The sequence below is a fragment of the Musa acuminata genome, chromosome BXJ3-6 (assembly GCF_036884655.1).
Source record: "Musa acuminata AAA Group cultivar baxijiao chromosome BXJ3-6, Cavendish_Baxijiao_AAA, whole genome shotgun sequence".
Classification (NCBI taxonomy): Eukaryota; Viridiplantae; Streptophyta; class Magnoliopsida; order Zingiberales; family Musaceae; genus Musa; species Musa acuminata.
This window is the reverse complement of record NC_088354.1, coordinates 1767314-1780878: the sequence shown is the minus strand read 5'-3', so window position 1 is coordinate 1780878 and position 13565 is coordinate 1767314. Positions and strand designations below refer to the sequence as shown.

General features: G+C 33.3%; 1 pseudogene; it reads left to right on the top strand.

The window, feature by feature from the left end:
- Positions 1-1161: 1161 nt before the first annotated feature.
- Positions 1162-13335, top strand: LOC135640004 (uncharacterized; annotated as a pseudogene).
- The last annotated feature ends 230 nt before the right edge of the window (positions 13336-13565 follow it).

Sequence of the window (13565 nt, the reverse complement as noted above, 5' to 3'; positions counted from 1 at the left end):
TAGTCTTTAATCAACTAGAATCAAACATCCTAATTGATTTGAATTAAACTCAATTCATGATCTAACATAATCAACCTTAAATCCTTATAGAACAAATCATTAGATTGGTTTAATTTGAATTGATTAGTTTCAATTATGTCAAATAAGTTTAAATTCATCAAATTGGTCTGGAATAACTCTTAATTGATTGATAAATTTTTTAAACTATCCACATGATTAAGGAAATTAATTTTAATCATTTACTTAATCATACTATAAAAAAATAACAATTTAAATAAAATGATATATTATTTAAGATAATTTGATTTATGTTAAGGGAGAAAAGAAATTATCGATAACTACAGTATATGTATCCGGAGGAAAAAAAAGTGTCATGTAGTATTTTTTTTTAATAGAGAGTCGCTTTATGACAAAAGGTGATTATTAAGTTAACATTATTAACATTATTAAGTTACCCATGATTGTTAGGGTAATAGTGTCAAAACTTAAATTAACATTATTAATACTTAATTATTAGCATAGTAAATTTAAACTTAAGTTAACAATATTACTAAATAAAAAAATGATAGTTCACACAGTATAAAGGGATAGTGACATATATAAAATTTTTAAATATTTAAAAGATATATTAAAATTTAATGAAACAAATATGGTTTTTTTTAAGTTGGAAAGTAAAAGTAATAAAATGTCTTATATATTAAAAATATTATTTTAAAATTCATATGACCATAAAAGCATTGTAATGCACAAGATGAAAGTAATAAAAAAATTTAGATATTTAATGTTTTTCCAAATTCAATGATAATTATGATTGGTAGTATTAATTAAATTCTATATAACAAGTATTAACATCAATGGCATATATAAAAGATTTTTATATCTAAAAATATTTGTTAAAATTTGGAGGAACAAACATGTTATTTTTAAAGTTAAAAGGGTATATATATATATATATATATATATATATATATATATATATATATATATATATATATATATATATATATATATATTAAAAAAACCATTCTATAAAGGAAAATCGAAGTATTTAATTTTTTTATTATAAAATTTAACATTACTCATTAACTTGAGTTTTTCTTTTAAATTTGTAGGGCAAAGATGCCATTAAATTAAAAGATGGGGATAGATACGCGAAAGCAGTAATCCCCAAAGGGTGCGCCTCCGTGTCCAGACGGAATCGACCGCCACACGGTTCGTCGAAGGGCACGGCGGTGGGAGAAAGACCTGCCGCCTTCTCCTCCTCTGGCAGGCTGCGCATACCAATCTCCCACGGAGTCGTCAGCTTCTTGATAGCGCCATGCCCCCGAAAGGTAAAACGACGAACCCTTACTCCATCCCTAACCATGCTTCTTGCTCCATCTTTACTCGCTGATGTGAGGCGCTGGTTTTAGATCTTCCCGGCTTCTATTACGACGTGGAGAAGAATCGCTACTTCCCTATCAAAGGTCCCATTCCTGGCTCGAAGCGTCCGCTGGTTTCCTCCTCGGTTTCGTGTTCTTCATCAAAACGGGCTACTAATGGGGAGTTCTCCAATCCATATCAGGTTGATTGCGGTTTCTTTTTCTTGGATCAAATGAGGTAGTTTATACCACATAAATGTGTGGTATTCGTCTCCGTTCAAGGAAACAAGTAGAATATACTTGTTACTTGGCTGATATGATTACGAAATGTAAATAAATTTATCCAAGAATTACATCTCCTAGTTTTGTAATTTATATTTATGATATTTTTACAGTTACATCCATGGTTTTGTTGATTTTTTTATTTTAGATTTAAATAATGTGGTTTTGTTTAGAAGATAGTGTGAGACATGGAATGAAGTAATGAATTTTTAATGATCTCCAGGATCATCAAATGCACCAAGCGAGCCGAAGAAAGCTGTTAAAATCTTCTGAGCTGCTTCAAGTTAGGGAGATACATGGTAGATCTATTGTTTCAAATAAATACAGATGTAATTTTGAACAAGAGTATCAAAAGCTGCAAGCTTCTTATCCCATGGTAATTTGGACACTTACTGTTTCTTCTTTTCCCAACCATTTATGCAATTCTGTTGTACCTCTTTTTTTTTTTAGCAACTTCTATTTATTTTTTTCAAATCAATATTCAATTTACAGGCATCATCCTCAGAAATCTAATGAAAAACATAACCATAGCTTGCTTTCTCCTAGAAATGGCTAGGTATATTGGTGAAGGTTGCCTGATCAAAGAAAATTTTTATGATATGGATGCAACTGTTCGAAGTCTTGTATGTGCATGGGGCTAAGGTTGGTGGCTGATAAATAAATTGCTGAGTGTGCTTTACAGAAAGGTTTTACCCATTGCTAGCAGCAACATTTTTTAGCTCATGGGTCATCTTAGGGAAGCTACTGGCACAATACTATGCTGATTGTGTCATGTTTGACTTGTTATTCATGTTGTTCAGGCAGTTAATGAACATGTTGACATTTAGAGAAAAGACAGCTCGATAGGTTGTTAGGCATTTAATATGGATATTGCAAACACTTCTGGATAGATTCTACTGTTGTCTAATACCTGATGCAAACAATCTAGAATGTTTCTGGATGTGAACCTATTAAAATTTTTTCTTTTCTCTGTGATTACATCTTTCTTAATGAAAGATGGAAGAATTTATGTAGCATAATGTATAGTTAGCAAACCTACCTGAATGAATTTTGTTCAATTAATCATGCCTTTAAATCACATGCCCCTTATCATTTGAATTCACAGCACTCACCCAAGAGGCCAAGATAAATTTACATCGTGTCTTATTCCATGTTAATGGTGAGCGTCAACAATCTTTTGGACAGTTGTTGCTAGCACACTCAATGTTAGATGGAAACTGGCACAAAATTTCCCATCAAGATGTGAGATGCCAATGAAGCTAGCACATTTCAGAATGCTGTTTGGCAATTTTTAATTCATCATATTCTGTTCAACTTTTCCATGTTGTGTTCCGATTAGCATGGGACATGGGGCACGATGTACCATGTCAAAAAAAATAAAAAAACATGTTGCCAATTCTTTCCATAGGCATTGGCATAAGACTAAGCAATTTTTGGTTTGTTGATAAGCATAGGAGCATGAAGATTGACATAATGCCATACTCTATCAAGAGGTCTCAGCATGTCATTGTGCACATCAATGTCAATCCTTGATTCACAAAGTTTATAGCTACTGCAAAATTGTTCATCATTCTTGTGCATGATTTTTATTTGGTTGCAATGAAGTTTGTTTAGTTTGTTGCCACAATACAACTGTTATATGTTTATGCATTTGTTTGTTTTTGCTGTTCTTGTTGCTATTTATTTATTTTTTCCTCTATTGATATTAGTTTGTTTGTTTTGACAAATACAACAGGTGTGGAAATATCAAAACACGGTTGGTGTATCCGATGGTGCATTGGAGCAACTACATGGTATTGTTCAAACACCCAAAGGTTTGCAGTTGCAAAAATTTTTGACAATGGGTAGTATGACTGGTTACATCAGGTAAGAATACTTTGGAAGCTGAAAAATGCTTACGGTTAAGCTTTTGGGATGTTGCATGAGTCTTGCTACCATTTTATTTTATTTTTTGTGTTAATTGAATTATTTTACTATGGAAGTTTGGTAAGTGAATTATTCTGGAAATTGACTTGCTAAGGCAAGGATAGGAAGCAGGACCATGTAATCTTAAAACGAGCTTCCTGTTCTACCAGATTTTGACTGTAGCCAACTTTCTTCATAGGTTTCATTACGTACAGACGTTGTCTAAACATTCATTCATGTTGTGTTATATTGAACAACTTCATAGACCTTTTTGTTGTGTTTATTATTTCTGTTATTGTTTATCATGACTCATTATGTAACACATCCTATTGATGACCTTAATCCTTGTGTTTTTTTCTTTCTCATTCTTTTTTGGTTTAAGGAAACAAACCGTAAACAATTAGTTGTCATTAAAAGATTCTTTTTCCATCTTACCAATTTATTACTTTTTATAATTGTTATTATTGCTTCTGTCAGTGGCTTCTTGAATAACAAAATCTATTGAAGCACCTACGACTTAGTTCACCCATTACAATATATTGGAATTGCAGTCAATTTATTTATCAAGATGAGTTGATTAGATACATTTTTTATGTTCCCATAGGAGCATTATTGGATTGAAAAAGATGTCAGACCAATCTATATTAATTAACTTCCTCCATGTTATGTTGTCGCTAGCAAATACCAGTCCATGACATTAATAATGAAATTTGTGATTGTGTTGTGACATGTTCAACACTCGAGAGGAAAGTTCCTTCTTTTAATATGCCATGCAACTCAATCGTATGATCAAGTATATTCCTTCTCTAGAATGTACTTGTATATGAACCTCCTTAAGTTAAATCATGACATATTTTGTTAGAAAAAAATACTGTGACATATATGTTGAATTGGATTTTACATCTTTTTTTTCAGTTTCTATTTTTGCAATCACCAATAATTTTTTCCCTTAATATAAATTAATTACCATAAATAATATATTACTTTATCTAAATTATTAACATTCTTGTCTGTGTAATATGATTAGGGAAATAATTATGATTTCCTTAATTATGTGGACAAGCTAAGAATTTTGCCAATCAATTAAATTATTAATTGTTTTATTTTCTAATGAGTGATGTGATTTGTAGATAGTAAATAGTTCAAATTCCATTTTTGTATGTGAACCATAAGAAATAAATATTATATTTCTATCTTTATATATGAAAGTAAAATAAAAATAAATTAAAAATAAAAAGTAAATTATTGCTTACTTTTCGGGGAGATCTTATCTTCTCCTATATAAAGGGGTTTCTCCTCCCTCATTCTTCATCGAGCCTGACAGTGGGAGGATTGAAGAGAGGATTCTTCGAGGAAATGATCTTGAGGAAATAATTTTATTCTTTTTTAATCAGTTTTGATTCATGTTTTAGGATATTTGATATTAGGATTGTTATAATTTAATGATGTATAATAATGTTTTAATTTCAAAATTTTATGATTAATAAATAATGATAATTGATTTGTGATGTTACAATGATTATTTGACTTATAATGGTCTCTTAAGCTTAAATGAATTTCAAGATTGATTTAATTATTAAAATTCTTATTTTTATATTAATATAATAGTTTTAATTCATTTAATTAGATATTATCTATGTTTCAAGAATTATGTGTACATTTTTATTATTTAATTAGTTTTAAATTTAATACCATGAATTTAAATTATTTAATTGATGGATTTGAGTTACTTTCTAATAATTTAAAATATTGAAATCTAATTTAATAAGAGGAGTCTAACTAAGGTCTGACCCGAGTCAAGTTGATTTATCAGACTTGGGCGACCCAACCCTTGTGGTTAAGTACAGCCCAACCTAGGTGGTCAGGTATAATCTAACCCATGTGGTAATGTACGATCCATCCCATGTGGTTAGGTATGGCCTAGCCCATGTGACCATGTACGACCTAGCCCATGTGGCTAGGTATGGCCTAGCCCATGTGACCATGTACGACCTAGCCCATGTGGCCAGGTAGGTGCCAACTCATGTGGCAATGTAGGGCCCAACCTATGTGGCTAGACATGGTCTAGCCCATTTAGCCAAGTACGACTCAGTCTATGTGGTCAGGCATGACCCAACTTATATGTTTATGCACGACCCAACTCGCGATGCTAGGCTCGCCCAGCCATGTGACTGACATTAGACATATTGTCGTCTCTCTATCTAGCCCATTGTACCTTATATGATAGTCTAATTTCCTCTCCCTTTAGGTTCCATTAGGTCCTAATTGAATTGAATTTGGTTCAAGTCAATTGGACTATTTCAATTAGGGTTCTAGTTAATTGAGGACTATTGAAAGACGGATACCACATATCTTTATAATTTGATAAACTTAAAAGTTTCATCTAAAGGTATTATTTGAAAATGATTATTGATTTTATACTTTTTTTAATTTTATGATATTGATGTCATTGTTACCATGTAGTATATGTGACTATACCAGTGGTCCATATTGGAAGTGCAACCTATGAAAGGAACTATGGGTCTATCATAATGTGGAGCCATCAATGAACATAGTCTAGCAGATCATACATCAAGTATAATTCCTCATAATATTTTCTTGGATACATGCGTGAATGAATGAATATAAATGAATGATCATGGTTGTTTATGTATCCCTGTCAAAGGCAAGTAAGGCGATTCTTTTCGGGGAATAGCAAGTCGTTAGACGTGACGGTTAGACGATTCCTCCATTTGTTGCTGGGAGGAACGTGTTTCCACTTGGGCAGGTAAAAGATATCACTCCATCCGTTGTTGGGAATGCGATATGGGTTCTCTCCATCCGTCGTTGGGAGGAATTCATCTTGTGGAGTATGTCTTTTCATCTATTGTTGGGAGAGTGTACCATTGGGTGTGATGTACGCCTTTGTTAATTAATTGTTATGAATATCATCAAGATATATTGCATGTAACTAATGTATGATTTTGTTTACTGCATAAGATTATCATTATTTTTTTGATACATAAGTTGATATGTTATCATTTTATATTAAATTATTGATATTTGTATATGTTTCACAAATATTAAAATTATTTTTATGATTTTTTGGAGGTTCCTATCAACATGTATGGTTGTTGTTGTGTTTTTATCTTATTTTTATTTGCAAAGTAACCTGCTACTTTGTAGTAGATATGAGGCTTAGGTGGAAGAGATTTTTTCATCACTTGTGGTCCTACTGAGAAGATGTGGTCTTTTTTTTTGTTGTTGTAAAGATAAGAATTTGAATTAAAAAATAAAACAAAAAGTCTTCTGTAAATTATGAATATTGAAATAATAGTTTTAATTTTTATAAATCTGGGATGTGACAATTTTGGTCCTAAATGCTACTAGCATCACAATTTTTGTTACTTTGAGTTGTCCCCATTTCTAAGTATGTCTCAATGGATTCTTTTTATTGTTGTTTCTTTCCTTTTACAGTCTGTATGAAGTTGCAACAGTCAGCCAATATTTTGATTATCGGTTTGAGTGCATACCAAAGCCCATTTGGTCTGTGAGAAATCCCAAAACATGTGACGATTCTGGAATTGCTGGTATATGGTGCTTGGCAGAGTCTCTTCCAGGTTTTTCATCCAGTATTTCCTGCATAAAGAAGTTTAGTGGGAATTTTTCTGATACCACTCAGGATGGTTCTTCCTTTCGCCATGCTTTGTATCCAAACCAACTTTTGTATTTATCGCATTCTGTTTGTCTTATCTGGTGTCCTTTTTTTCCCTACCCAAAATTATTAACTATGATCACATTTGTGTTCCTTGACACTGCACATGATGACCACTTTTGGATCAGGAGCAGCTGGTGGTTCTGTCTATATTCTGAATCTACATGAACCTCTAGATTTAATTTTAAGTTCTGGCAGCCTTTTTAGCCATATTTCACAGATTGCATCATTCGATCGCACAATATGGACTGCTGATTGTAATTCACATGGGACACAAGCAGTGATTGGTGAGTTTGTCTCTCCTCATTGTCATGCATTATTATATATTTGAGTTATATTGAGTTACAGGTTCTACATCATGTAAAACATAATAATAACCATGTTTCACACTGTAACTTTTTGGTATGTCAGATAAAATTAATAGGAATATCTTTTGATGAAATTGAATATGTATGCATGTGTGCGAAAGACCAGACTTCAGAACACTGTCTAGCAAATTAGTATGTTGAAACATAAAATATATCCACAATCTTTTTCCCCCTTCATTAGATCCAGTTTGATGGTGGTAAAACCAGGGATAACAAAAGCCTATTACAAGAGATGATTTGAATTTAGCAGTGCACCCAATTTTGTTTGTGCTACACTCCAAATAGCTTTGCTTTTGACACCAGTAGTAAATGATAGTTGCGGGAGAGGTGTAGTTTTTAATAATAGAAACTCTATTTTGACATTTTAGACATGAGTTTTTGTCCAAGACAGTGGATCTAAAGTACATTGGCCTCTGTTTTGCTAAACTATGACCAATAAGGCTGTATAATGATTAAGGCATCGCATAAAAAGAATGGTGAAAGTCAGAGGTCCAATCTATCGAAGTTCCAGAATTTCACAACAAATATTTTGCAGAATTCTGCTGGTGAAGCAAGTTTTTTTATATATACGTTCTGGTTAGTCTGGTACAACATGTGCAGAAAATGGGGTCAATTGCAGGATTGGGTGGAACTAAAACCCTTGCAGTACTATGTATGGAAATGGTAACTGGTGTATAGGTATCCTAAAAGAATTTATATTTGTAATTTTTAATTATCGTCTTCTATATAAAGGGTCATAAAATGTGACCTTTTTACTCTATACCTTGCCAGAGCAAGTGGACAAGCCTTGAGTGCTAATTGTGATGATATATCAATTAAAATTTATGCCAGAGAACAAGTCATAACAAGTCAGTTCAATCTGCTCATACGATAATCCATGACCTACTTAAGATTCCAGCTACAAGCTAATCCATTTAACCTCCTTATTAAGGAATATGAAAAAATGACTATATTTGGTGCTACTTGGTTGGGAGATAAGGAGACAAAAAGAAAGCAAATCTAGATTTCTGCCTCGTTTTCTGTGGCATCTGATATCATCAATCTAGGTTTTACTGTATGTTATAGAAACTTGAAACTAACTTTTAGCATGTCATTCAGATTATTATCCAGCTTTCTCAAAAAGTTCTATGTATCATAATTTCCTTTTGTTTATAGGTGACTTTTTGCAGATTGAGAACTGTTCTGATTCAGAAATGGGTTTATTAGATTCATTCACCATTAAGATAATCGTATAATTTATCTTTTTGTCCTTTATTATTATGCACTTTGTAATTTTCATATATTCCTGTATAAAGCTGTAAATCTTTAGATTAAGATTTTTCTAGGTATGTTAATTCCATCGTAACCTGGTATTGATCCTTGTCAATATAAAGAAAGGAATGGAGAATCATATTTTGTTGTACTGGTTAAAAAGAAGGTACGAGATTTTTGGGAATGATAGTCTAGTCAAGAGAGTGATTAAAGCTTTTATGTGTCTGTGCTTGGTGGTTATGAGAGAGTATAGTCCATGGTGACTATGTGGAGTCATATTATGTGTATGAAACATCCATGAATATAGATGCCTAAGTCAAATTAGCAATGTGAAATCAAGCACCATATGTAAGTTAATTTAAACAAATGCTGTAATAAAATGAAAATCCTACTTGACCAGTGCTCTCATGGTTTGGTGATTCCATTCATCTATTGGACATTGTTATTCAATAAATCCATCAGGATCTTGCCGCAGTTCTAAATACTAGATTTATTAATCATGATGAAACAGTTCACTCTTTTTGCCCATCCATTATTTATTTGAGGTATCCTTCATTCCTTTTTGTAGGAGATAACATGTACTTTTATTCTATAAATTTGTATTGTCTATTGCTCGATTCTTTTTTGTAGGAGATAACATGTACTTTTATCTTATAAATTTGCATTGTTATTGCTTGATTCTTTGGATGCACATATAGTTTCCCCAAATTATGTCTCATCTTTCTATCGTTTCTTTGCCTAGGTACTAATCTTGGAGCTACATTGATAAACTTAGAAACCGAAGAGGTGTCATGGTTCTACCGTAGTCGAAGTGATGTCTTTTCGCAACAGTTTATTCATTCGGTATCAAGATCTGTTGCTTTAGTGAATCTTTTTCTTTTTCCTCTCATGAGTCATTTGTTAAATAAAAAATAATTTGCACAAGTTCACAAAAAGTATAGTTTCAACTTTGATTTTATTATGGAGATAATAATTTCTTACCAATGGTTTGCTTCACAATTATGCTTGTATTAAGATCTTTCTTATAGGTGCCTGCATAATCGTGGTAAATGGTTTAGAATTTATTTTGAGTGATGTAATGAGGTAGTGTCAACTCATCAAAGAATGTGTGATCTATTGCAAGAGATGCTTAAGGTTCGGTAGTAGCTCCATTTTCTCCATTGTAACTATACTGGACAACGGACTGAATAAATAAAATGGCACAGATATAGTCATTTTAGTTGAAAGTTGGATCTAGAATCAAAACATTAAAATTGGATGCAGAAAGATTAAAATAACTTATTTATTGTCATTTCAGTTTCATTATTACCCATACCACTACAACTTCTTGTTTTTTAGTCAGTTTCTAATTAAATATTCTGTTTGAAGACTTCATATGCATCCTACATGCAAGCATATGCTCAAGCACACAACATAGATATATAGATATGCTCTAAAATCATACAAGTATTAAGTGCATAATTATATATTATTTATAGCTACTATTGTTCTTTCTTCAGATAATGTTCGACAACACACTTTATCTGAACTCTTTGTTAACAAACTTATACTTTACTGCTCGACATTGTGAAAGAAAGCTTCATATAAAACTTACATATTCAAACACCCAAGTTCAGCAGTGTTTGAGCACTAGATGGCTGGATATAGTTTCTAGTGGTCCTCTTTATGCTCTCTCTCCCCTAGAAATTATAAAGTGCATAAAATTTTCTTATTTTGAATTTGAATTGCTAACCCAGAAGCCAGTATTTTAAATTGGATTCTATTAATTGTGTATGCAAGAGTTCTGTTCATGGAGTTATATGATTTTTGCACCCATTAAGCCTAATCCTTATCTTACATCTCTCAAGTATCATGCCATATTGACAATTATTTAATGTCCTTTCATTTACATGATATAGGGAAATGTTGTTCTATGTGGGCAAAGAAATGGAGCAGTTATATCAGTTGATATTCGGCAAAAACAATCAAGGCATAAGGTACTTCAGATAAGCGTATCTTAAACATAAATAAGGGTTAAAGAGATCACAAAGAATATCATGGTATTTATCCCTAAAATTACTAAGCTGGGAGTTAGAAGCATCACATGGTGCCACCAAGTTTTGTTTTTGTTGTACTCAGTGTTAAGACTTTTTCCTACTAATCTGATATAGACAAAGATATGGGATTGGTTTCTTGAATCCTTTTCAGCTATTGTTTTACAGAGGTTACTTTTGTGTAAAAAACCATTAAAATGAACAGTGTTTGCTTACAGCTTGGTAGAAATTTGAATTCATCTGATGCTGTCTTCATGTCTTCGGCTGTTTGCAGGTACTGTCTTTCTTTAATGTACAGGTTCTTTGCATGTTCAGTTGCATATTTGCTAAATTAAACCAATCGTGTTCTGCAGTTTGGTAGCACTTCAATCAGATGATAACTATTTTTTAGCTAGCTCCATGGATGGATCTGTGAGTTCTTTTCACTACTTTGTATAAAAAGTATGTATTAGTGATGCCCATATTCTGAGTTACTTTAGGTAATTTGTTGTGTAATTTGAAATAATCATTTTGTTCTGTTCATGTCATATAACTGTTTGCCAAATAATAAAATTTAGAATGCACCATTTTGGATTTCGTTTTGCGGGATTTACTGGAAAGCGGAAGCAACTGCATATGCTGACTTTTTCCTAGCCACCATTCGAAGTATACCCATTAGTAATTGCACACTCCCACTTTCCATATTAATCTCATCCTTGGGTTACACATCCTGATCTGCTCGGGGATTTGTAATGGCAAAACACCATTGTTAAGGGTGTACTGACAAGTTCAACTTGATATGTAGAAAGATAGGTACATATTGGATGGATGGGTATAGAGGCTTGACAGCATCGCCAGAACCATGAGGTGACTGCCAAATCAGATCCCAAGGGGGTTGAATAAAAAAAGGGGGTGGAGCAGTGCAGCAGTATGCACCTACCCAGGAAATTACTCTTAAGAAATATTAGGTTAAATGAAGTTCTATTATGCAATAGAAAACATTTTTTTAGACTCAAGAAAGAAATGAAACACCTGATTTTACATTTGTTATGACATATCAGCCCCTTGTTCTGCATCTGTCCCTTACTCCCAAGTCCTGCATCTCCTAAAGTCTTATGTGTGGGAAAAGGGCAACAGTGCCTCCCTTTGCCCAAAAGGGAAAGAGAACATTTTTTGGCTTCTGCTAAGGGAAAACCCCCCTTTTCCCTTAGGATGGCTAATTTAGGAAGATAAGGAATAGAGAAGCTCTTGAACATCTTTAGATAGCTTTATTAAGTACAGACTTTTCTAACATCCATTGGCATTTCTACCTTTATGTTCACTGAAAGGCTTATATCATGACTGATTCTTTGGGTTGCTTTTAATTGGCTTTTTCTTGGACACTATTTATCTTAGCAATCTATCTTATTTTGTGTACAGACTGCACATCTACTTTCCGTTCATCCATGTGTTAACAATGTTGTTAGTGAAGCTGTTAATTTTAAAAGGTCATTTGACTTGGTATTGATGCAGATCAAACTCTTTGACTGCCGTCTTCTTCAAAGAGGATCAGTCCAATCTTACGCAGGACATGTGAATTCACACACCCGTTTGCAACTTGGAGTGAACCCATCTGAAACATTTCTTATATCGGGTACATTGTCTTTTGGTTGGTATTGGGTTATTAGCCATTCAAGTAGAGGTCAACTTCCAACAACTTCATGGCAGGTGGGGAGGACTGCTTTTTGCGCATATGGAGCATCAAGAACGGTGAGCTTATATTTGGGGAGAAAGTCTCGGACTCGATACTCACAACGGTTTGCTGGCCAAAAACTGGAAATGAGTTTGATGGTTGTTCTCCCACCACCTTGTAAAATTTTGGTTTCTAATATATATGATGTGTGCTTGTTTACAGCTATAATCTTTTTTATCGCAGGGAAACAAAAATCACGTAAGCAATTAGAGTGCTGCTCCGAGTATTCATATTTTCCTACCCATAGCTGGGGGACATGGTTGGGATCACCTGATGGGCTATTTTACATGCATGGTACTTGATCTTAACTAAAACAAGTACATACTGACTCATGGAAATCTGCTGCCTTGTGGTAAGTGACACTTGGAGGAGTATACAAGTATCGATGTCAAGATATCTGCCAGAGACTGCATCTTCCGCTGTTCCCAGTAATGTAGTGCTGATCCAGTCGGTAGGTTGGATGGAAGTTGCTGTTCTCCAGTTTTTGGAATTATTGTAAATGGTTTATCTCTGTGTTGATGGTTAACCCTTCTCTTTTGGAGCTAACCATGCTAAATCATCCTCTTTAAGCATCATCAACCATGTTATATTTGTATATTTCCTGTATTATAAACTTCATTAGAGCTGAGGTACGTACGTACCTTAAGCAGCGGATAAGCTGTGAGGTAACGACGGGCCATCAACAACTTTCTTCATCAATTAATGTCTTGGTTGAAGTTGTACGAGCAAATCGTCGAGGACGCATTTTGCACGAGATGTTCAAATGATGAGCTCGGGATCGCACGGTGGATCGATCCAATTCACTCGATCGACATGATAACAATTTACTCCTTCCGCTTGTGTTCTATTGCGATGAATGAGGGTGCAGCAGCTTGATTCAGTTTTTTATATTATTAAGCGACATCTTCGAATTTTAATTCATCTAATTTTCTAAAACAATTAGAAAATGGAGCACTATAT